The sequence below is a fragment of the Lissotriton helveticus genome, chromosome 5_1 (assembly GCF_964261635.1).
Source record: "Lissotriton helveticus chromosome 5_1, aLisHel1.1, whole genome shotgun sequence".
Taxonomy (NCBI): domain Eukaryota; kingdom Metazoa; phylum Chordata; class Amphibia; order Caudata; family Salamandridae; genus Lissotriton; species Lissotriton helveticus.
The window spans coordinates 670,048,261-670,072,197 of NC_136065.1; the positions used below are offsets into that span (position 1 = coordinate 670,048,261).

Here is a 23,937-nt window from a genome sequence, read left to right on the forward strand (position 1 = left end):
TTAATAGCTGGTGTTGAACAAATATATTACAAAGAATGTGTCTGAGTTAAGATTAATGTGTCATATTTTAAGTGATCAATCAATTTAATGTTTTTTATTGTGTACTTTTATATTTTTATATCTATACATCGAATAAACAAATTAATGAGTGTCTGAGATCGATATTACCTCTTGGCAACTTTTCCAGACACTAGTAATGAGCAGCCAGTCCCATGTTGTTGCTCCAGTGTTTTTTCTCTCAGAGGATTTTGGTGTATCCAGCAGGAGTCTATAGTACCCACTCCAAGAGCACCCACAAATAGGATCATTCGATAAATCCAAGGGGATCCACTTCCTCTAGTATGCCCATCAAGTCCACACTCCACTGGTCCTGAGAGGGAGTCAGTGAGTTAGTGCCAATAGTTCTTGAGACACAGTACCATTCCTAACTGACATTTCTAGGTAACAGTGCAATGGCAGTCCAGCATATTGTGCAGCATTCTTGGAAGAAAGCAAGATGGTGTATCACAGTGAAATTGCAACACATGATTCTCTCTGCCAGGCTCAAGACACTCAGGACTGGTTTCTTTCCTCCAAGCTACTAAGAAATCCCCTGCTGGTAACTGGATCCAGAGTAATGTCTGTCCTGTTGTCCCCTGACAAAATATCCTTCAGCTAATTTACAAGGAGGTTCTGCTGGTAAACCTATAGATATTTCACCCCCACCCACTTCCGTTGAAAAGAGAAATGTGACTACCCATTCGTGGGTCTATTTTTTCACGCTTTCATCTGCCAGCTAAGAAGTAGAGTAATTTAACTGTAGCAGCAAGGCAGCTCAAGGCCATTAAGGCTGACTTCGGCAAATATACCCAATTTATAAATACATGAACAAAGTGATATAGAGTTGAACAAATTCTTAATATGAGTTTGTGACCTTGGACTTAATAGAAAAGGTCTCTTAAATTACCTTTTTACTTCGTGCAAATCAGTTTACATTTTAGGCAACTACTAAGCATTTGAATGTACTCTTGCATTTAGGTGTAAGTCTACAATTTGTTTGCTGTTCACCACCATTTCGAAATGTAGATTTACACATAAATGCACACTTACATGCCTCACCCCTTCAGATCAAGAGGAGAAAGTGAAGCTTTTAAGATGGAAATTCTGACTGTAAAGTTATACTCCACCAGCAGGGAGATCTCTCTATGGGAAAGTACAGATATTTTGTCAACAAATGTATTAATATGTACTTTTCCTATCGGAAATTACAGATTATCAATTATTAATTGGCAGTCTCTTATTATATTTTGGGTTAGAAGCACTGTGTCCCTTCGCATATGGAAAGCCACAATAGGATCGGGGCTAGTCTAATTACATCCATAATATAGGTTAAGCCCAGCTTCACATGTAATATATAGTTTGTGGAAGATTGCGGAAGAGACACCAGTGATGTAAAACATTTGTTCTCAATAGACTGTAGTAGGTCGACATGAGCCATACCCCAAACACCTGCCCCATAAGTAGCCATAGACTTTGTTTTAGCGTGATAAATAGCGGCTAATGGTTTCGCACCCATCCTAGACATAAATTCTTTTAGCGCTGTAAGGCTCCTTTCCATTCCCATGGCTCTTCCATCAACTAACCGTGATCAAGTTTGTTTTTTGTCAAAAAGTACCCCAAGGTAACCACCTCAATTTTCCCTGTTTCCATATGGAGATGTGGTGTTTTGTCTTGAGCGCCACCCACGGCTAAAATTACGAATGACTTTGTCTGGTTAACTATCAGGTCCAGTGACTCCATGAAGGTCGCATTGGCAGTAATGAGATGCTGAAGCCCTATTCCCTTTCTGGGGATCAGGACTGCATCATATGCATAAGCCAAAATAGGCAGCTGGATGGGGTCAGATACAGGAAGGTATGGAGTTGTGCCCAGGAGAGCTTTCTCTAAGCCTTTCGTGTAGGTCTATTAAAGATGCTGCGGAGATTCCTTCCTCTGTTGTCAGAGGAACATAGGAAGTTGACCGTGCAGGCTCTGATAGGCTCCAGGTTAGATTATGCCAACATTCTTTACCTGGGCCTACCTGAGTACTTGTTGCAGCGGCTCCAAGTCGCGCAGAACGCGGCGGCCAGGGCCATTTATGGTCTAAATAGACGTGCCAGTGTTTCGGGTCTTCTGCGGACGCTGCACTGGCTACCCATCCGCAAACGGATCGCCTTTAAGGCTATGATTTTGGCCTATAAGGCTCTCCACGCGGTGGGAGCAAAGTACCTCCAAAAGAGACTGGCTTTTTACCATCCGGCTCGCTCTTTGAGGTCAGAGTCCCTACTCTTGGCGGTTGTCCCACGAGTGAAGAGAGCGCGCCTTGGCGGCCGCTCCTTCGGCTTGCTGGCTCCCCAGATGTGGAACTCGCTTCCGCTTCCACTCCGCGGGGCCTCTAGCCTTCTTGACTTTAGGAGAGGTCTTAAAACCTGGCTGTTCACCCAGTAAGCCTCTCAGGAGTCCTTTTTTTTATTTGTCTGTTTTTGTATTATCTTTTTTTACTGTGTTATGTTACTGTCAAGTAGTTCTCCTTACCAAAAGCGCCGGGACACTCTTTTTGAGTAACCGTTGCGCTATATAAAAGAATAAATAACATAACATAACATAACATAACATAGATGTAAAGAGGAACGGTTCCGAGGACACAGCCCTGCCTTACCCCCCTTGAGATCTTACAAGCACGAGTGCATCCCCCATTTTTCCCATATCTGACCGATGCAGAGGCGTCAGTATATAGTTGCCGGATAAAGTCGATTATTGGCAGATTGATCCCCATCCCTTCTATTATATATCAGAGCTTAGAGTGGGAAACACAGTCAAATGCTGCTGAAAGATCCATCAAAGCAAGATAGATTTTCCCATCCTTAGCTCTGGTATATTTATACATAATCAGTGAAAGGTTCAGGCATTGATCTACAGTACCTTTTCCCCACTGAAACCCATACTGGGACTGCATTAATAGTTCCTTATCTACTGCCCAAGCCTCCAGCCTAGATAGGAGTAATCGGCCCATAAGTTTAGCTGTTGTATCTAAAAGTGAAATGGGCCTATAGTTTTTAGGACTTCCTGGTCTCCCTTTTTGTGGATTGGTACAATTACGCTAGTTTTCCATGAGGGAGGGGGGCCTAATACGGCTATGTTGTTAAATATATTGGTCAAATAAAGGAACCTACAAGTCGTAGCTGTCCTGGAAAAAATCTATTGCGACTCCGTCAGGGTCAGATGCCTTCCCTGTGCTGCAAGCCGCTAGCCCCTTTCTCACTTCAATAAGTGAGAATGACAAGTTGTCCCACATGCTTGGGGCTGGGATGGCGAGTGGAGGGGCAACGGAAGAGAAGGGGGGAAAAGATGTATACAAAATGAGCAACCCATTCCTCTTCCCCTACATTGGTGTCTAACGTGGGATCCCTATGGGTCTTGAAATAAGGTGAATTGATTATTCCCCAGAACTCTCTACTGTTACCCAATATTGTTGCTTGACCAAGCTTTTCCCAAATCTCCTCCCTCAATGTCCTCTCCCTTTTTCTTCTAGCCAATTTATATTGGGTGCAAAGAAAAACAATCTGGGCTTAGGTTCTCAGTTGGGTTTTAAGGGCTGTGATAAGGGCCTTCTTGGTCTTTGAACAGGGGGAGTTGAACCAGCCTTTGGCCTTAGTGTTTTATCTGTTTTCTGGCGAGTAAGTGCCAGCTTTATGTGTTCTAACAGATACACAAAGGAGGAGACCAGAGCAGTTGGGGGAGTTCCTAGATCTAGGTATTTACTAATGCTAGTCTGAGTAGATAGTATTATTGTGGGGATCAGCTTAAGCTTGTCAATTTTGTCCCATTTCAATTGATAACCATTTTTTCTAACCCGTAGGGGGAGATCAATATTATGTTAGAAACCAATATGAAATCTATTGTTGATTCCTGGGCTTCACAGCAAAAAGTTTTCAGAGGGGAGTCTGCTAGGTTATTCCAAATGTTAACAATGATCATATTCTTAGTGAACAGAGTCATATTAAGACTATTACCATAGTTACCGTGAGAGAAGTAGAGGACAGGATTTCCCAACAAATCAACCAGGCTGCAGACATTATCTTAGTTATACTTGCACAGGTAAATATTAAAATCTCCCATCCAGATTATGGTTTGCGCGTCACCTCTCTTTTTAAAATATAGTGCCTCATCAATTGCCATGTTTACCTCATCTACAACCATATGCATTCTAGGTCCAAAATTATTATTATAATAATTTATTAGAAAGCATATGCCTTCATTGGGGAACTCAAGGATAAGGAGATGAAAAAAGGGGCGCCTGCCATCAAACTTCTTCACGTCAATGTATTTGATATTAGCATTATAAGACCCCCCTTTGATCTTCCTGCAGCTGACGGGGTTGCCTTTGTCTGAAATTAATGGAAACCACTGATGAAGACAGGTTCCCTAGCCCATGTTTCCTGAAAACAGGACATGTCTTTGTCCTGCCAGAATTTTTGTCAATGTACATTACCCAGTTTACTAGTAATACCTGCCACATTCCAAGATGTTATTTAAAATATGCTATTTTGTCCTTTCATGATTTCATTGGACTTGGGATTTGGGAATTGGGATTTGGCTGGAATGACAGGAAATAAAGAATTTGCTGCAGCAAGCCCCTCTATAGTAGAAGAGGGTAGTCAATCGCAGTGATTTAAGTCAGAAAGCGGCGCAAAACTACTCTTGGTGGACACTCCCGCCCCCCACAGCATCCATAATACTTTCAAATGAGAACCTCAGCAGGTCACCTGTTAGATTCGCTCTTGGGACCTGGGGCAAGGGCTGAGAGGGTCTATAAAAATTATCCTAAGGAAGTCCCACAATCTGTGTACCCTTCGGAGGGTTTCTATGTAGTTGGGCTAAAATAGATCTTGATGCAAAGTGGTTATTAAAATGTATCACTACACACTCACCTTCCGTTGCTTTTCTGGATGGCCCCAACCAGCCTACCCTTCTGGCCATTATGATTTATCCAGCCAATGAAGGACACCCTTTGTCCACAGTAAGTGTGTGGCGGAATAACCATTGTAGGGATTTGTCCATCAGTTGGACTGTACTTTGAAGCTGACCAGCCCACAGAGTTGTAACATTTCCCAGAACTAGTACAAGGGGGAAGATGCCGGATGGAGGTGGAGCATCTGGTAAGTAGCCACAGGTAAATCCACATTAGTCCCCAAATTAGATCTTTGCTATCTTACAGCCTCTTCTTTCCCTTTATCCCGTAAAGGGTTTACCCATATATTGGTCACTTTCCTAGTTGGAATATTTCTAAGAAGTGATTGTAAAGTCGTATCTACCTCCGGAAAAGCAGAATGGGTGTTATGTAATGGGTGGAGTATTTGTTGGGGGCGGGGTAGGTTCAGAAATGCCTGGATTGAGACTTGAATGATGTAGATGATCTTCCATGATGGCAGGTTCCTGACAAGCCCCCTCCCCTACCCCTGTCTCTGTCAGTGTAACAAAGCCCCGGCCATCCCCTGAAGAGTGGGTAGAGGAGGAATTATTTATGCCCAAGCCCTCAATGTTTTTAAGTATCTCTTCAATTTGTGTTAGCTTAAGTAAGAGGGGTTTCAGGAGCATGGTGACCAAAGTCTCTAATCTTTTCCATGTGTCGTCATCAGACATCCTGGGCACCAATTTCGGAGTTGGTATAGTGCTTGCAGTTGAACTTTGTCCTGACACAGTTCCTCCATTCCCTCTTACTTTATTTTATTTTATTTTATTTATGTGTTTTATAGAGCGCAAACTTGACCCCTTAGGGTATCAGAGCGCTTTACAGGAGAGCAAAGCAATATATAGCAGACTTAAAGATACGTAAGGGAAAGAGAACACATATTTACAGTTTACATAATCAGTTACCCAGGAGGAGATACAATATTTACAGATTACGTTTACAATTATTCAAGCCAGGCCCCAAGGTTCTGAAGGGATGATAAGGCAGTCCAAAGGGAGGTAGTGAATGGCTATAGGTCGGGCCATAGCGGTGGTTAACGCAATAATTGGCCGAAAAATTTGACCATAAGGAAAGTTTTGGCATCCTTTTTGAAGCGAGTCAGAGAGGGGATTCTTCTGATGTTGGGTGGGAGAGAGTTCCATATTCTTGGAGCAGCCCCTGAGAAGGCCCAATTGTACATTTTTTTTTCCTGAAAGTGTGCAGGCTGGTGCAAGAGGTCTCTAGAAGATCGGGAATTTTTGATTCCTCCAGAGATCACAAGTTTCTGAGTCAGATAAGCAGGGGAGTTAGAGTATAAAGGTTTGTGCGTGATGCATGCTAGTTTGAGTTGTATTCTTGCTTCCAAGGGAAGCCAGTTGAGAGCTTTCAGGTGTGGGGAAATATGATCGTATTTCCTTGTGCCAGTAAATAGTCAGGCGGCCGCATTGAGGCAGGCTTTAAGAGGTGCCAGGGAGATCTTAGGTAAACCCGAGAGGGTTGAGCAGCCGTTTTCCAGTCTAGAGATGACGAGTGCTTGGACTGCCATTTTCAGGTCGGGAGAATCAAGGAAGGATTTCAATTTCCTAAGGTAGCTCAGGTGGAATCTGGCAGTTTTGGCCATCAAGTTGATGTGGTCCCGCATTTTCAGGTTGCTATCAAGGGTAATTCCCAGGGATTCTTAACTTGCCAGCGCAAGCGTTTTTCATGGGTTTTTGTTTTTGGGGTTCACCCGTTTTTTTCCTTTTGACTGGTGGCTCTCTATTATTAACACACTGTGATTTAGCAGTCTGGCCCCTATTGACTATGTTGGGACTCGTTGCTTCTTCCAGTGGGAGAGAGAGGGGGGTTTCTAGTGGAGGAGAGAAGGGGGCTTCAGGTGCAGGTAACAGAGGAACAGTGGATAATGCTTGGGGAGTGTTTGGGATAATACCTTCCATGGACATACTACCAAGGGAAGAGAGCTTCTGGGAAATCAAAGACCCCAGAGAAAGTTGCTGTTACGTTAACTCTATCTCATGCGTGAGAACCGACTCAACCCTCATTAAAAATGCATCCAGTGTCCCTACTGTACCTCTCCCTGGTTGCTCACTAGGACCCTTTCGTTTGCCCATTGATAATACCAGATCGGGTTAGAGAGTTAGTAGAAGAATAGAGAGGGCACAGTACATTGACTACCTTGAAGTGGGAAACACAGCAAGTCCCAAAGTCCGGATATTAAGGGGGGTCCAGCCCAGCCTCCTCTGGGCGTAGAAGGGCGTGGACAGGCGTGGACAGCCATGGATGGCCCGCCCTTGGCTTGGGCTTTGCCCAGGCAGGTCCCCGCGCCGCAGACCGGCATTCTCCTTTTCTGCACATCCGTGCGCTATGCAAGTCAGAAAGTGGAGTCCCCCGCCAGATGTTCAGCATGTGCTCAGGGACTAGCAGGGAAGCGGCTACACCACACCGCGGGCCGATGTTCTTCTTTTCTGCATGTCCGTGCGCAATGCAGGTCGGGAAGTGGAGTCCCCCAGCGAGATGTACAGCGTGTGATCAGGGACCAGCAGGGAAGCAGCTACACAGCACAGCGGGCCGTCGTTCTCATTTCCTGCGCGTTCGTGCGCTATGCAGGTCGGGAAGTGGAGTCCCCCAGCGAGATGTACAGCGTGTGCTTAGGGACCAGCAGGGAAGCGGCTACCAGTCACACTTACTACATTAGGATATGCTAGCCCTTTGAGATTCTACTTGGAACTCATCTAAATTTATCATATTTATTTGCTAGTAGAGTTTTTCCGCTCCAGGGGCATGCACACATTTCCTAACATAGAAGTATATTTATTTAAAAGAACATTTTGTTGATAAATTATCAATCAATGAATTAATCAGTAGATTTGTAGAGTGCTTCTTGTCACATATGAGGGTATCCAGGCACTGATTATGTGGATGACAATAAACCACTCAATGGAGAGGTCTTCTATGTTAAATTAAGGCTTGGGGCCATATGTATCATTGAAATTCACATTCGCAAAGGCCGAAATTCGCCGAATTTCGGCCTTTGCGAATGCGAATACTCAATATGGTATGTATTAAACAAATGTGGTGCAAAATAAGGAATCGCATAATTTGCTATTCCTTATTTTGCGATTGCATTTAAGGAATCACAAAATTTGCGATTCCTTAAATGCAATGTATGATGCAAACAAATATTGCTAATTGTCCCTAAGGAATCGCAAATTACCACCAACTTCAAGTTGGTGGTAAGTTGCGAATTCCTTTAAAAAAGCATTTTTTTTAAAAATAAAAGGTGCCATGTGACGCTCATACATGCCCTTAGGGCATGTATGTGCGCCATATGCGCACACATGTCATTTTCAGGGATGCAGCAGGGTGTCCTTTGGACACCCCTGCACCCTTGAAAATATGCACAATATGCGATTAGCTAATTGCTAATCGCACATTTCCCCTTCATTCTTATGGGCCTCCTGGCCCATAGAAATGAATGGGAAATTATTCCTTAATTGCGATTAGCAATTTGCTAATCGCAATTAAGGAATTTTAAGAAATCGCTAAAATGAAGCTGATTTCTACATACATACCATTTTGCGATTTCTAAATAGCGATTCCTTAAAAATCGCTATTTAGGAATCGCAAAACGATATGTTGATACATATGGCCCTTGATTTTTTATCAGTTAGCAAACGTAGTATGCAAAATAGCCATACAACTCCATTTTATGGTACTTCTGTGGGGTACTGTGAGACTTATAAAGAACATCTGAACTTTTTATTTTCGTCTTTATCCTGTATTGAAATATCATGTAGCGTACGGTTTTCATATGACCAAGTAGGAGAGGAGTGTGGTCTTTGAAGCCTCAAAACACATCAGAGCTTCCTGAAGTATTAATAAATAATTGTCCTTTTGCCAAAATCGTATCCTCTTGAGTAATTTCTCTATGTTATATTGTTTTCAATAGTTCATAATTGAGATTTATTGTGAATGACTAGTATTAAATTACCTTTCGAATGTTTTCAATTGCCTATTTTTCAGACGCCTGTGATAGTCTGATTAAAACATATTATGCTCATCAAAGTATTTCTTGGTATTAAATTTTGTTTGTCTGGCTTTGGGGGCTGAGTGCCCGAAATAAACTTGCTGACAAAAGTAACCCCCACCAATGACCTCTGACCTAGGCGCGAGCTGTAATTGAAATCTTATGATGTTTGTCGGGGCTGCTAAACAACTTAATGTCACCCACCTCTCCCAAGTGATGCCCGCTGTGGCAAAGACGGATTTTTTCCCGAATCTTTAACTTAAGGTGGGTATAAAAAGAATTATGATATTAGTACACACAAAAAGCTGTATGTAATATTTTGATTTTGTATGACCTCCCTAGTATGGCGATTGTTCGAAACATTGCATACCATCTGCTATGACAAATCAAAAACTATTTATGTTTAGTCCTTTAAGTTTGTCCTATTGCTCTATCCTGTATATCAACATATAATGAAGATCATTTTAAAACGATCAGTTGATTTCATTCCATCATCTTAATCCCAAAACTGACTCCTTAAAGCTGTGATTAGCAAAATAGAGTTAAGACTCATAATGTTCATTGAGGCTAATTACACTGGTTTTGGTGGAAATATCAAGCTCTTCATTGGGGCAATGAGAAACCTCCATGAAATTAAAATAATGAAATTATTCAAATTTTTTCGCGATAAGTAAGGACAAAATTATGTCCCTCAAAATATGTCACTCAATTCTCCTAGTTGACTTCCTCCGCTTTTTGTTTCATTGAGATATTGGGCTGTATGTTGTACGATCTATATAATGTCTCTCTCCCAAAGACGAGCAATTCTGTTTTTTGAGCAGATGATAGGATTCTGTTTCGCTGTCTTTTTCTGAATGCCTTATTACAGGACAATGCATTTTTCCGGGTTGATCCTTGCTTGCAGATGTGAATGTACAATTGAGAATGAAGGTCAAACACATGGAGTCATATAATAAGCCTGATTGGCCTGATCTGGGTCTCTCTAGAGGTGATTACGGGGTTCAAGATCTGCATCTGTGTGCTATGCAGGCGCACAACATGGAAGTCATCCTGGGTTCAGTCATGTTCGCAAGTGATCACATGCACTGCAGACAGCAAAGATCAGAAACACAAACAACTGAGGGATCACCCACCACTACACATTACTGTGCAACTGGCACTGTAAATGTTTGGCAGCTCCTGATCCTGGAGGACAGAATCTGCAGGCAGGGAAAGGCCCAAGTTACTAGGGCATTTGTTTTACACTCAATTTCAGGCTAGCATGCAACAGTAACAAAGTGCACTCTTGCTACTAACGAAGCAGTAAGCGTGTGCCCACTGCTCGTTAATACATTTAGACGTAAGGTCGATCTGGGAGCTCTAAAGGGAGTCTGCCCAAGTCAAGGGTTCCCACCTCTCCCGCCACATCATTCATACTAGCGAGTTGATATGTATTAGAAATGGTATCCATGCATAGCAATGCAGAGAATTATGTTTCCAGTTAAGGATGTGGTTATTATGTGACTCTACTACATTGTACATACATTTTAGGAGCAGGGGAGTGTAGGGTCTGCAGTGCAAACAGAGTACATTTCTGTGTCCTACCTCTAAGACGCATACATGCTGCATCCGGTCGTATTGTGTGATTGCTCCAGAGGCAGGGGCTGTCCACCAGGGACGGATTACAGAATATCATGCACCTTTGTGAATGAGCCTGTCATGGTTCAAAGTGTCAACTTTACACCAAGTGCACATATCAGTCACCACACTAGCACCACTTACCAAACCAACTTCTAAAATATTTTTCACTGTGTGTGATGAGGGGACGGGGCTTTGTGCTCCCTCCCAACCCTCATTGAAAACTAAACAAAACTTCTGAGGCTGCCTCCGATGACCTGGGGGAGATTCAAATCATGGTTTTAGGGCATTGAGTGTGCACAACCTCAGTAGCTGAACTAGAAATCCACTTTATTGAGGAGTCTCCAGCTTACCTTGTGTTCCACTGCGTGATATCGGCTCTTCATCGGATGTATGTATGAACTGATCCAACACTGGAGTCTCTGGGTGGGCTCCACCACCACATACACTAAATGTTCCAGGAGGGATCCCAGAAGAAAAACAGACACTGGCCCTTGTCCTACACATTAATTTCTCAAGTTACCTGTTGATGCAAAGTAGTGTTGTTTTGCTTATTAAATCTGACTTTATATGTTGTTCTATTTATCTATAGATATGTAGGCAATAAAAAGTCAAATCTAAACATTTTGAAAACCTACCTAACATATATGACCTTTGTAAGTGGTCCCACCAGTTTTATCTGTGGCGAATGTGAGGCCCCCTCCCTAAAATGTACTTCTAAAGACGCCAGTGGGAGCCAATCTCACGTGACAACCAGTGGCACCTATGAGTTAGCAGGTTTTGAATTTCCATTTTGCCCATGTACAAAATCTACTTCAGAAAAAGGATATGGGAACAGCGTGTGCATTCTCCTCCGGTCTGCTGTAGTGCAAGTTAGGTAGATAGTTTTCTAATCAGACCGTTTATGTTCGAAAGTGTCACTATCAGTTTCGAAAATGCTCTTTGCCAATTTCAGTAGACATTCTTGACAGGAATCCTGCATTTAAATGAGAGGCCTTATCTATTTTACATAGGTAGACAACTGGCGGCTAATGAGTCACAGCAAGATTTTCTCCCATTTGACATTTTACTGGCTAGGGTGCAAGTCTCCTTAATTGGCCTAGGAAAGTTTCACCGTAGCCTGTAGCTGTGCCTAATAATTCATTCGCATAAGTTCCTCAACTTTTTGTTGAGTTAATTTGCACATTCTGATGTGTGGGCTTACTTTGCCCAGGTCCCACAAAAGATAATGGCATGAGTCCCATCACCGATATGCGAGTGACTGTAGAGGTGTGAAAAATAATCCTGCAGCCTAGTTTACATTTTGAAAAATGTCAACAACTTGAATTTTAATTTGGCTTATTTGCCTGCCATCTGCTCATTGCTGATTTCATGTTTATTCTGCAAACTTTGAAAACTAGAACTTGTTCTGGTCATTTTATTAGCTGTGCTGTTTAGCCATGGCCACTCTACTCATTATTTTACTACTTCTTACATGAACAATTGTATTTGGCCTCTTGAAACATCGAGCTTGTCCGTTTAATTTTACACGCTGCTGAGCAAATTGAACAATGCCCTTAACTTTTTAATATTTTAAAGTGCAATTTCCATGACCTGCAACTTGACCTTTGTAAGTTGCTTTTTGCACTGTCATTTTTTCAAATGTTCTCATGCAACAAAAAAAAATGAAGAGTGATAATGTATGAGTTTTCGCTTCTAACCACCAGAGATAGTCCTGGGCAAATCAAATTTCGCCAGAGCCCAGTTTTCCACTGAAAAATACTCCTCCTACCTGCATAAGTGTCAGTACAATAATTAATGGAAACATGACAAATCCTGACCTGGGTGCCTTTTCCTCGATATACGACAAGTTATAAAACCAAATTATTTTTAAATACGGCTAAGAAAGAGAACTGCAAAGTTCAAGAATTATTTTTTTTCCTTCATTTTGGGACCAAATGAACACCACAAATAAAATAATATACTTCGCAAAGCTAGTACACAGATCTGTCTCTTCGCTTACCCGAGATGATCATTTTTTATAGGCATTTTTCTCTGAAGTGCACATGTATCATTGAAATAAAAACATTTCTGGCTTTTCTGTTAGCAAATGAATTTATAAGATGGGGAACATCTATATGTCGCATCGTGTCTTTTTCAACTGAGAGTACTGCCAATGACACAAGCAAATATTTACTCATGTTTGAGTGCACATAGGTTTTAATCATCTTTAACTCCAACTTGGAGAAGCTTTTTCTCCACCGGCAATAAAGAGTGGTATTGTCTTAAGAATTCATAAAGCAACTCAGAAGCTCAGGAAATGATTCCTGCAGATTGCAACAATGAAGGAATTTAAGTACAAGTAGTTTCTTAATGCCTTCTGGAAGCATGTCCTTGAGACCAAGAAGCTCACCTTTGAAGTTGCTTTGTCAATGGTACATTCCGGGGAGGCAACTGAGATCTTCCTGTTGTAAAAAACTCATGATCTCCATATTTCGTAGGACTAGATGGGGTGGTTGCTCCTTTTCGGTATCAGCTGCCAAAATATGGACTTCCCTACCTAACTATATTTCAGATGCAGACTCTTTCTTGGCCTTTAAGAAACATCTAAAAACTGTCTCTTTACATCTTAGTTTTCTTTTTAATGGCCACCTCTCCTTTGCTGGTCCTCTTGTTCCCCTATGTGCCTTGACAACTCTGGGTATTAGTGCGCTTTACAAGTTCTATCATATCCTATCCTAAGGCCCACTGTATCAATTCCTCCATCGCTGGCAGAGGCACCACTAAATGACTGCATCACCCAAAAAGAAATACACCATCAGGAAGCCTTTTCATTTTAACGAATAAAGTCCATATTGCTTCATGTTCCCTCATTTGTTTGAAACATTCTTGGATGGAATGTATTGCTGTACCTATTAAAATCATTGTAAACTTTCACCCTAAACTTATTTTTAGGATCTTTGAGTGCTTCTTCCTAAAACTCTAAAGCAAATTAGGCTTTCTAAAGTTGACTCCTTGCACAGTTTTTGACTTTTTTTCCTCAAGGTCATGAAGAGCATCTCTGACACCCACTATCTGATATTGAACAGCTTTGGCGCTGCCTATCTTCCAATCCTACTGTGTGTGAAAAAGTGGTTATAGGCAATAACGATCTGTAAGGTGGCTGAGCAGTGGGGAAGTCCACACACGCACCCACATGCTCACACTCACCCATCTACATGCACACTCACTAACACCAATCCATTTATAAGTGCACACACATACACCCACTATTCACAAGCACATACACACACACACACACCCATTCACTGCACAGGCTTCCAAATACACAAGGTTTCACACATGCACGCACACAACAAAACATTTTAAGAAATAACTTACCAGGCTGTAACAGTGATGGTGGTCCAGCAGGAGGGGAAGCGGAAGGCAATGGAAGGGGCTGGACGTTTTAGGCAGGTAAAGTAAGCTTTCAAATGTGATCCTAACATTTGTGGCGGAATGTACTGTTTCACCATTTGTACTTATTTTTCAATTCCGGTGAGTGTCATGAAAAACTATGGGGTGTCCATTGCAATTGTGCTGTTAGTTCAAGTTCAAAGTCCAGTGGACGCAACACATCCTGCTGCTCACATAGTTTCAGTTTTGCCAATTCTGTATTCTTGACCAAATCACCCAGCAAAATATCCAATCCTATTTTTTTGTTTGTTGTTTACCCACTATATTTTTTTTTATGTACTACAAGCAGAAGGATGTAAAGTAAGAACTAGGAGCAATGTGCTACTCACACAAGACAGAAAATACCATATAGAAAGCAATAACTATCCTCAGTCACTGTACACCACAAAATGTCTCAAAACTGTGGTTTGTTAAATAACTCTTTTCACACTGTTCCTTCTTAATAAAGCACATGTCTCATATTCTGTTGGTTCATGTTTGAATGGTTAATCCAGTCCAGGAATCTGGTGCTAGTACACCAGTTTATGCCGTTATAAATTCAGGTCTACATGCACCAGAATGCAAAGAAAACAAACATTTGCAATGCAGTCGGTCTCGCCTTTGGGACCTTATATGTATTAAGCTATGCAGCACATTAGCCTAGGTGCTGAAGCATCTACTGTTCTTTAACATGGAGGGAAAGTAAGCACCAAACTGCATGATTTGCTAGGTGTGGGAACACATGGAGAGAAATATTGCCTTTCAGCTGGAAATTGTGTTTGTCCAAAGTTCCGTTTTTAATATAAAATCTGGGCCTTCAATGGTCATATCACTGAAAATACAAGATTTGAAAAAAATATTATTGTCTACGGGTGCTCGTGGAAGATATTATCTATGGACTGGATTGCTCACCTGTTTCTTTTCACATTTGCTGAAGGCGTTCTGGACTGCGAGCACGAAGGACTCGCTCTTCCTGTTGCTGCTGTGTTTTTAAATCTTGTTTTAGCCTTCACTCCTCGCGGTACCCGCTTCGCGGGTCCCGCTTCGCCTGCACTCATCTGGGATAGCGCTTTGGAAACTTTGGCGCTTGAGCTCCTGAGGTGGTGGGGAAAGCAGGGCTGCGAGCGAGGGGAGGCGCAGGACTTCCAGTCCCAGGAGCGCCTGACCCTCGGCATTTACACCAGCTGACCCGCTCTCCCTGCTGGCTCCTCCCACACCTCAGCGCAGCTAAAGCCAGCTCGTTACTCGCCCTGGTGGATTGCTCACCTGTTTCTTTTCACATTTGCTGAAGGCGTTCTGGACTGCGAGCACGAAGGACTCGCTCTTCCTGTTGCTGCTGTGTTTTTAAATCTTGTTTTAGCCTTCACTCCTCGCGGTACCCGCTTCGCGGGTCCCGCTTCGCCTGCACTCATCTGGGATAGCGCTTTGGAAACTTTGGCGCTTGAGCTCCTGAGGTGGTGGGGAAAGAAGGGCTGCGAGCGAGGGGAGGCCCAGGACTTCCAGTCCCAGAAGCGCCTGACCCTCGGCATTTACACCAGCTGACCCGCTCTCCCTGCTGGCTCCTCCCACACCTCAGCGCAGCTAAAGCCAGCTCGTTACTCGCCCTGGTGGATTGCTCACCTGTTTCTTTTCACATTTGCTGAAGGCGTTCTGGACTGCGAGCACGAAGGACTCGCTCTTCCTGTTGCTGCTGTGTTTTTAAATCTTGTTTTAGCCTTCACTCCTCGCGGTACCCGCTTCGCGGGTCCCGCTTCGCCTGCACTCATCTGGGATAGCGCTTTGGAAACTTTGGCGCTTGAGCTCCTGAGGTGGTGGGGAAAGCAGGGCTGCGAGCGAGGGGAGGCGCAGGACTTCCAGTCCCAGGAGCGCCTGACCCTCGGCATTTACACCAGCTGACCCGCTCTCCCTGCTGGCTCCTCCCACACCTCAGCGCAGCTAAAGCCAGCTCGTTACTCGCCCTGGTGGATTGCTCACCTGTTTCTTTTCACATTTGCTGAAGGCGTTCTGGACTGCGAGCACGAAGGACTCGCTCTTCCTGTTGCTGCTGTGTTTTTAAATCTTGTTTTAGCCTTCACTCCTCGCGGTACCCGCTTCGCGGGTCCCGCTTCGCCTGCACTCATCTGGGATAGCGCTTTGGAAACTTTGGCGCTTGAGCTCCTGAGGTGGTGGGGAAAGAAGGGCTGCGAGCGAGGGGAGGCCCAGGACTTCCAGTCCCAGGAGCGCCTGACCCTCGGCATTTACACCAGCTGACCCGCTCTCCCTGCTGGCTCCTCCCACACCTCAGCGCAGCTAAAGCCAGCTCGTTACTCGCCCTGGTGGATTGCTCACCTGTTTCTTTTCACATTTGCTGAAGGCGTTCTGGACTGCGAGCACGAAGGACTTGCTCTTCCTGTTGCTGCTGTGTTTTTAAATCTTGTTTTAGCCTTCACTCCTCGCGGTACCCGCTTCGCGGGTCCTGCTTCGCCTGCACTCATCTGGGATAGCGCTTTGGAAACTTTGGCGCTTGAGCTCCTGAGGTGGTGGGGAAAGCAGGGCTGCGAGCGAGGGGAGGCGCAGGACTTCCAGTTCCAGGAGCGCCTGACCCTCGGCATTTACACCAGCTGACCCGCTCTCCCTGCTGGCTCCTCCCACACCTCAGCGCAGCTAAAGCCAGCTCGTTACTCGCCCTGGTGGATTGCTCACCTGTTTCTTTTCACATTTGCTGAAGGCGTTCTGGACTGCGAGCACGAAGGACTCGCTCTTCCTGTTGCTGCTGTGTTTTTAAATCTTGTTTTAGCCTTCACTCCTCGCGGTACCCGCTTCGCGGGTCCCGCTTCGCCTGCACTCATCTGGGATAGCGCTTTGGAAACTTTGGCGCTTGAGCTCCTGAGGTGGTGGGGAAAGCAGGGCTGCGAGCAAGGGGAGGCGCAGGACTTCCAGTCCCAGGAGCGCCTGACCCTCGGCATTTACACCAGCTGACCCGTTCTCCCTGCTGGCTCCTCCCACACCTCAGCGCAGCTAAAGCCAGCTCGTTACTCGCCCTGGTGGATTGCTCACCTGTTTCTTTTCACATTTGCTGAAGGCGTTCTGGACTGCGAGCACGAAGGACTCGCTCTTCCTGTTGCTGCTGTGTTTTTAAATCTTGTTTTAGCCTTCACTCCTCGCGGTACCCGCTTCGCGGGTCCCGCTTCGCCTGCACTCATCTGGGATAGCGCTTTGGAAACTTTGGCGCTTGAGCTCCTGAGGTGGTGGGGAAAGCAGGGCTGCGAGCGAGGGGAGGCCCAGGACTTCCAGTCCCAGGAGCGCCTGACCCTCGGCATTTACACCAGCTGACCCGCTCTCCCTGCTGGCTCCTCCCACACCTCAGCGCAGCTATATATCTCTCACTTGGTACCGCAACGCGGGAGCGCGCGGGAGCGCGCCGGGAGAAGCCCGGGACAAGGGCGGGACCGTCTGAGGCCGTCAGAGGCTGCAGTAGGCTGGGCTGGGCCCTCTCTCTTTGATTTTTGTGATTTTTTGTTATATTTCTGTTTGGTATTTATTCTCGCAAGCTAATATTGCTTCTTGGGGAGTTTTAATCCTAGCTATACCTTCACTACACTCTTCTTATGACGGCCAAAAAATTACGTTCTGGTCGCGTCCTAGTAGGGAAATCTGGGTCTAAAACGAAATCTAACCCTTTACGCAACAAAATTACGTCCTCCATGCAACTGAAAGGCCAGTGTCAGCTTTTTAATTTATGGGACAAAGGGAAAGATAAGTCATCTGAGTTGCAACACCCGAGTGAGGGTCCTGATTATAATGTTCCGGAAGCTGCTAATATGGTTATTAATGTTTCTTCTGGTCTGAGTTTGGTACCTAGTCAATCTCTGCTAATACCTCTTAGTCCCGAAATATTAAGGGGTTCATGCTTGATTTCAAATGGCTTACAACCGGGCCCAATTTGTCCTTTTGAGCCTGCGGGTGGTAAGGATTTGAAATTTGATAGTATTATTTACCCCCAAGAGTCTGCTGTGGAAGTCCCCAATGCTATAGTAACTACTGGCCCTTTGTCAGTTTTTCCTGTAAATTTGCCGATCCCGGACAGTGACTTTACATTACCTGACATCGATCTTACAGCTCACAAGAATCGGTTGATATCCCTTCAGGGGAAAGCTAGGGCTATTTTAAATTCTAATGAAGTTATAACTATTTCAAGTACGGGTCCCCTAAGTAGCACACCCTCTAATAATTTGGATTTTTCTCCCGCTCAATTAAATTTTTCTTCTTGTTCTGGTCCTATTTTGAACAACGTAGCGGGGGGGTCTCCAAATGCTGATGGGAGGTTATTGTCTAAAACTTTATTTTCTTTGGAATCTATACTTTCTTCGATTCTGGGTCTACTTGAAAAATTTGTTGGAGGGTCTGAATGTATTTTTGACACGGTAAATCAAATCTTAAAAGTGCTTTTGCAAAGTAAGAATGGTCCGGTGTCTGATTGCCCTCCTACGTTTGTCAACTCGATGGAGATCCCCAAAAAGAGTCCTCCAAGTGTTCAAGTAGAATTGGATCCCGTTCGTCCTTCTCTCCTCAAGGACGGCCAACAAGCTATGAAGTCAGTAGCTCTACCAGCTGACCTTAAGATCTGCAAAACGGCTTCGGCTGGTATTAATTGTATAGCTTCTATTAGTGATAAAATAGAGGTAGTACCCACGTCCCCTACCGACCATAAAATTGTTACTCCCTCTCTTTTTCCTATATTTTCCGTACAGTCAAAAAATGAGGAGATTGTTATGGCAAATACTGGAAGGGTTAATGAATCGATCCCCTTAAAACATAAAAAGATTAAAATAAAGAAGAGAAAAACCATTCGAAGATTCTCTAAAAAAAGACAGAGAAAACTTTTATTTGACAAAAGTGTGGAACCAATTTCAGAATATTCTCCTCAGGTAGTGCAGTTGCCTGCCCCTGTTGAAGTTATGATTGCCTCCCCTAAAGTGGAGTTCATTTCTACAGATTTAGGTCCTATAAGTTCCACTAATCCTTTTCTCCCTAGGGTTACTTCACCCGCTGTTAATCCTTTCCTTTCTTGTCTTAACCCATCAGCAATGCCCTATCAAGATGTTCTTAAGGTCACTTCCCCTGCTGCTAATCCTTCTCGCTCTTCTCTTAATCCATCAGCACGACCTCTCCTAGAGGCACCCCCAATTGTAGTCAGTCCACCCAAAGAAAAAATAACTGTAGATACTTTTTCTCTTGATTTTTTGCCCTTATTTGATACTGATTTAATTCTAAATAGATCTGCCCTACTTATTTGTTTCAAAGAGATTGAAGGCTTAAAATTAATTCAAACATCTGATTTGGATGTAGTATTCCTTCTTAACTCTCTGTTAGGGAGATCCACAAGGGTGAAATTTCATTCAAAAGTAGTGTCAAATCTTATTCTACAGTGGGCTGCGGAATTGCAAATTAGAGGAATAGATGTTATTCCATATTTTGGGGAAAAACGAAATCCACAGGCATTCCCCAATTTGTCATCTTCTTCCCTTCAGGGTTTGAAGTTGTCGGATTGGTCTAGCTCTGGATCAGAGGATTTAAAAATATGTGTGTCCAGGAATGAAAGGCAAGTGTTGTATAAAAATCCTCCTTTGAAACAAACGTTGAAGGATGATCAATCTAAATGGAGTTGGCTTCCGGGAGTCTTAGCAAGTAAAGCTACTTCCGGCCCCAAACCGCATTTAAATTTTTAACAAAGAGCTGAAGATTATCTCGTGGAATACAGCAGGTTTTAAAGATTATAAGGAGAAACTAGACTTTTTGTATTCACATAAGGTGGATATAATCTGTCTACAAGAAACATGGGTGGAAGGTAGAATAGCGCTAGAAAAGGATTTTTTTGTTCTGGAAAAGAGTGCAACTTCTTCTAGAAGAGGTCATGCTAAGGGAGGGATAGCATGTTTGTTAACAAATAGAATAAAATGGAATTATTCTCATTATCTCGATCCGGGGAATTTGTTCCAAGCAATAACCTTAAAAGATGTTTTTGAGGATTGCCCGAATAGATCGCTGGTAATAATAAACATCTATATCCCCCCAAATCGCAGCTTTAATGACGGTCTAAAAACGTTATTTTCCTTCTTAAATGCAGCGATGGATGTTGCCTCGCCTCCTTATGTATTAATGTTTGGGGATTTGAACTGTAATATATCCAATTGTGGGCTAGCTCTATTCAGAAATAAACTCAGGGAAGAATCTCTGAATATCCCATCGTCCCAGTTCCCTGTCAAAGTTAAAACTAATAAAAGAGGTAAACTTGTCCTAGAAGGTCTACATAAAGTTGACTGTTTAATAGTAAATGGGAGGCTCCCTTCTGACACCCCGGCAGCTTTTACGCATAAATCAAATAAGGGAAATTCAATCATTGATTATGTCATGGCTGATTACGCTCTATTTGCCAAGTTGAAAAATATGAAAGTCATTGAGTCTAATCTTAGTGACCATAATGCGTTGTTGCTTATAGTCTCCGTCAGTCTTCCGAAAGTGGACTCTTGGAGCATGGAGAGGGATCTGGTGAACTTCGACTCTAATTCTGGAAAATGTTTCTGGAATTTACGCTGTTTTGCAAGTCTGCTATCCCTTTTGAATCAAACTGTTAAGAGTTTATCTCTTTGGGAAGGGAGAGAGCTGTCAGGATTTGCTAATTTTTTAGATTTGGTAACTTCTATAGCGAAGAAGAAACCTGGTGTGGAAAAATCGCTTGCAGTCCCTCCTCCTCTGCGGGCTTTAAATATAGAAATAAATAAAGTAATAAGGGGGCAATATTTATCATTTTCTCAAGTAGCCAAGCATAAATTGTCCATTTTAAAAAGAAGGAGAGTTAGGCTTAAGGCTCGTCTAAAACGTGATAAGGAAGACTCTCTTTGGATTCAACTGAGGGAAGCTTCCTATAACGGTCAAGCAAAAATTTTTTGGTCTTTAATTGGCAAGGGCTGTGGGACCAGAGCCAGCGGTACCCCGATTGCCATTGAGGAACAGATTTGGGTTCAATACATTGAGAAACTGTACAGTAACAATAATTTGCAAGTACATAGGGTGGAATCCAATGAAGTTTCATGCATATTCGATTGTCCCTCTGAAAAAGAAATTGAATTTGCTATTATGAATATGCGCTCCTCTGGTGCGATGGGGCCAGATAAAGTTCCCATCTCAGTATTGAAACAACAGAGTGAACTTTGGAGCAAGATTCAATTTCCAGTTTTTAAATTCTGTTTTTCTAGCGGAACAGTCCCCCCCTCCTGGAAAGGAAGTATCATTGTCCCCTTATATAAAAAAGGGGCAAGAGATCTTCCCCAAAATTATCGTCAAATCGCTTTGCTTGACGCCATAGGTAAGGTTTTCGCAAAATGTATTCTCACTTTAATGAATCAATGGGTAATTGATTTTAAAATCCTACCTATTGAACAAACAGGTTTCAGACAGAATCACGGAACTCTAGATAACCTGTCGGCGCTACAAGTTCTCACAGAAAAATATGTTAAAGTCCGTGGTGGGCAGGTTTATGGGGCTTTCATTGATTTTTCCACCGCTTTTGATAAAGTGGACAGGATATTGCTGTGGAGAAAGTTATCTGATTTAGGTATGCCCTTATATCTCATTAAGTTAATTCGTGCACTATATTCAGATACCTGGTGCAGAGTTTTACTGGGAGGTGAACGCGATCTATCTAAAATAATTTTTACCTCTAATGGGTTAAAGCAAGGCTGCCTTTTGGCTCCCTTGCTGTTCTCCCTTTATACAGTCGATTTACCTGTTGCCCTTTCAGCATGCGCTGGTATTGCTCCGTCCTTGGGGGGGGTTCCAATTGCATGCCTTATGTATGCAGATGACATCCTGATTTTGGAACTTACCCCGAAGGGCTTAAATAATCGCCTGCAGGCACTGTCTGAATATGCCGAAAACCATTACCTTTTGATAAACACGGCAAAAAGTAAAGTGATGTGTTTCTCCGGCAGGAAGAAACCTAAATTTCTTAATTTTCCTTGGTGTGTGGGGGTGCAAAAATTGGAAACGGTGAAATCATATACCTTCCTTGGTAAAATTGTCACAACTAACTTAAGTGACAAATCCCATATAGACAATAACTCCCGAAAGGCTATTTCACAGGGAAAGAGTTTAGTAGCCTTGTATAAAGCTACAGGTAGAAGGCATTTCTCTATTCTTTTAGATGTATTTAGAGCAAAAGTCCCTGCCTCCCTGTTATATGGTTTAGAGTTAATAGAGCAAAATAAATGGAGTTTTTTATCTTCCACGGAAGGGAAAATCTTGCGTAGTTTACTATCTGTTAGTTCAGCAAATTCAACCGTTTCCATGAGACAGGAACTTGGCCTACGCAGCAGCTGGGCTCAAGGTTTGACTGGCTCCATTCGTTGGGTAGTAGGCTTAGCAAAAAGCGAGTCTAACACCATGAGATACCTTATAAAAAATGAATTGCTGGGAAATCTAAATGAACATTCCTTGATTATAAAAAACTTTAGATTTGCTGTGGCACAATTGAAATTGGATGAAGAAACTTTATTTTCGTTATCCTCTTATCAATTAAAATCTTTATTGAAGACTTCTTCATGGGAATTGGGGTTTTGTCATGACAGAGATTCCCGGCTGTTAAAAAAAGGTTGTACTCCTGTGATTGAGTCATGCATCTTGCGGAAAGCGCAACCTTATATGTACTGGAACATCCCTCATGGCGTTCGTCGCTTAGTGTACTTAATAAGACAAAACCTGCTTCCGCTGAAAGTTCTTTATGCCAGATGGTATGGTCACTCTCCTCTCTGTGATCTTTGTCAGATGCATGACCAGGACTTAAATCATGTCATTTTTGTTTGTCCAGTCCTGATGCCCTATAGGCGTAGATGGTTACGTCCAATTTGCCTACAACTTAATATTCTTTCCGCCCTGTCATTTCAGACTGCCTTGATTAACCCTCCTAATGAAATGTTTTGTTTTAAACTGTATGGCTTCTTTAAATGTTTTTTGGATCTTTACTAATATGTTATTCTTTTTTTGTGTTTAGTGTTAAAAGGACATTTTATGCATTTTTCTTTGTATGTATATTTTGGTTTGTGTGGACCTCGAAAGAGTTCCTTTATCATAATAAATAAATACTGAAATACTGAAATACTATGGACTGGAATCTAGAGAATGCTAAAATAATGCTGGTATTTTACTGACCTCTGCTGGTCGTTTTCTATGAAGAAAATCAAATAGTGGCAGTTGAACAAGCAGAAAGCAGTTCTGGTATTTTACTGACCTCTACTGGTAATTTTCTATCAAAACAGTTAAATAGAGGCAGTTGAACAGAAAAAAGTCCCTAAGCAGACAAGTACTAGGGCTGATCTCCAGAGCTTACAAAGTATAAACACATATAAGTATATACTAAAGTATACACAAGAGGTCTTGAATGCTCGACCTAGAAATGGACTAGGTCAACTACTCACACGTGCATGTGGGATGCATGAGATCACCAAATGCTCTGTGCCAACAGTAAGGCTCATTGAGTTACAAACTCGCTGCTGACATTTGCTGTGAACTACAGACCACATGCCCAATTCTGTTTTTCTTCCGAGGTTGACAAAATGACTAAAATTAAATTGGGTGATAGTAACACTTGTTATTTTCAGTGCTTAAGACATGGCGAACATGGTGGCATTAATCCCCATATAAAAGAAGTTGTATTATATTATCTTCATTACCAAGCAGTCAGTTGCTTAGCAAATTAGTTGGTCTTGTTATGTTATGTTATGTTATGGTTATTTATTACGCGCACAGCTGCTCCAGGTAACAACATAACAAGACTAAAGAAGGTGAAAGACAAGAGGTACAGAGATTAAGGAAATAAAAAAGTCTTAACAGCCCTACGAAATGAGGAAAGATCGTCAAGAACACGGATCTTTAA

At 42.9% G+C, this 23,937-nt stretch overlaps 1 protein-coding gene and 1 long non-coding RNA gene across 3 annotated transcripts in view; one reads left to right on the plus strand and one right to left on the minus strand.

Annotated features, from left to right (window-relative positions):
* The window catches only part of LRRC20 (leucine rich repeat containing 20), a 1,483,106-nt gene that overhangs the window by 292,613 nt on the left and 1,166,556 nt on the right, over nucleotides 1-23,937 (plus strand). The window lies entirely within an intron of this gene.
* Nucleotides 1-23,937, minus strand: part of LOC144753337 (uncharacterized) — a 136,216-nt gene that overhangs the window by 13,097 nt on the left and 99,182 nt on the right. Inside the window, exons 4-5 of one of the 2 annotated variants that reach the window (XR_013594303.1) lie at nucleotides 10,967-11,136; nucleotides 252-370 (exon numbers count right to left, since the gene is read on the minus strand). This is a non-coding gene — a long non-coding RNA (uncharacterized LOC144753337). Of the gene's footprint in view, nucleotides 1-251; nucleotides 371-10,966; nucleotides 11,137-23,937 lie in introns of those variants that run through there. The other variant, XR_013594304.1, reaches the window with a different exon arrangement.